The sequence below is a fragment of the Tenrec ecaudatus genome, chromosome 11, assembly GCF_050624435.1.
Source record: "Tenrec ecaudatus isolate mTenEca1 chromosome 11, mTenEca1.hap1, whole genome shotgun sequence".
Classification (NCBI taxonomy): Eukaryota; Metazoa; Chordata; class Mammalia; order Afrosoricida; family Tenrecidae; genus Tenrec; species Tenrec ecaudatus.
Window position 1 is genome coordinate 70,333,283 of NC_134540.1, and position 2,053 is coordinate 70,335,335.

Sequence of the window (2,053 nt, forward strand, 5' to 3'; positions counted from 1 at the left end):
TGGTGGGGTCGAACTGCAGCCCCGTAGAATAGCTCACTACGCTACCAACGCTCTTTACTTCTCCCAGTTGCAGGGAATATTAAAGTCTGGCAGCCGTCCCTTGTCAGCCCTTTTCAGAAACTGGCCTCCACGGAGGAGCGAGTCCTCAGTCAGCTCACATCCCTCTCTGGGGTAGCATGCGCCCAGTGACCGACTGACTGACTGACGGTCAGGTGTAAAGGCCTGATTGTCTCCCCCAACGAGGGACAGTGCTGGATGGCCTCTCAGCTTCAGAACTCTCCGTGGGGTCCGACGAGGTTCTTCTCATTTTGTTCAATACAGCTTTCTCCCTCCATCAATTCCACTTCCCTCCCGAACCCAATCTGGGTTAGGTCCTACACTTTCTGCTAATCTTCCTCTCAAAGGCCACTTCCCAGTGAACCTAGCCGAATCTGTGCTCAAACTCACTAGAGTATCCTTGTCCAAGCAATGGGTAGTGGGAGTTAGATCACAGGCGTTCTCTACCTGGACGGTGCTGGGGGCGCTACACATGCTCCCTCCTCAGTCTGTAAGTGCAGGGAGCCACGGGAGGGCTTCCTGGGTCTAGTAACCTCACTGGGACTTGTATCAGTAGCCCACTTAACTCACAGACCTAAAGCGGTGCCTTCTAGCTCAGCCTGTCACTCATAGAGGGGAGAACTGGCCCTCTGTGGGCCATCCTTGATCTCCCAAAGCCTCAAGAAGACCCCAAAATAGCTTCCTGGCTCATCCAGTCTTTCTCCTTATTGAACTCCCATTGTATTATATATAAATATATATATATATAAATATATATATATATATATATATATATATATATATATATATATATATATATATATATATATATATACAGAGAGAGAGAGAGAGAGAGAGAGAGAGAGATACCCGCCAAAAAACCCATTGTGTTTTTTTGAGGTGAGGTGGATCGTGCATTTGGAGTTCATTCCACCAGGTCTGACTATTAATCAAGCTTTCTATTTAGAGGTTCTGAAAAGATTGTGTATGTTCAACAAAAAAGGGTCTGATTTGTGGCAGATGGGGATTGGTTTTGCCACCACGGCAATGCACCTGCGTACATATGCAGTCATCTCAATGTGCCAGCTTTGGGAAAAACCAGCATGCCTCTCTTCCCCTGTGCACCTTACTCACCTGGCCTTGCTACATGGGACTTCTTTTTGTGTCCACAAATGCAGAGGGACAGGAAAGGACATTGATTGGACAACATAGACGAGGTGAAGAAAACAATGAGGGAGGTGCTGCCAGCCACCTGAACAGAGGAGTTTGAAAAATGTTTCTGAGAATGGATTCGCACGTGTGACAAAATGTATTAAGTGTAATGGAGAACGTTTTGAAGGTGATAAGGTGGTTTTGTAAAACAGTTTAAATACATAGCTTCTTTTTAAAATAAATCATTTTACTGGGGGCTCTTATACCTCTTATAACAATCCATACACCAACTGTACGAAGCACATTTTTCATAGCTTTGAACAAAAAAATCCTATTTTGGGGGGTACCCCCTCATATATATATCTGTATCTGGTATGACTGTTCATTATTTCAATAGCGATCTAATTGCCTTCCCGTGCCAGCTGATAAACTCTCAGGGAAGATACTCCAGAGATTGGCAGGGCACATAAAGATGAGTGAAGCGGGCAATGAATGAGAGGGGACAGGCACGGAAACAGTGACAACCCATGCGCTGAATGTGCCTATGGAAGTTGAAGACCAGGTTCTGTCGGGAGAACCAAGAAGGGGAGGGGAGCCCAAGTCTGCCGAAGGGCAAGCCGTGGGCAGAGGGTCCCAAACTTAATGGTCTACTGCCCCCTTTTCAGAAAGAAAAAAAAATTACTCAGCGCCTCCCTGGCAATGAAAAACATATGCGCTTTAGCCTATGATCCAGGATAAAGTGCCGCTCTCTGCTTTTGCCGCCCCTCTGGATGGTTCGGAGAGCGCAAGGTCCTCTCCGTAACGGGAGAGAGTCTCGATTTCCGGTGCTCAGAATCCATCCCCCTTCTTTTGGTAAAACCACTCT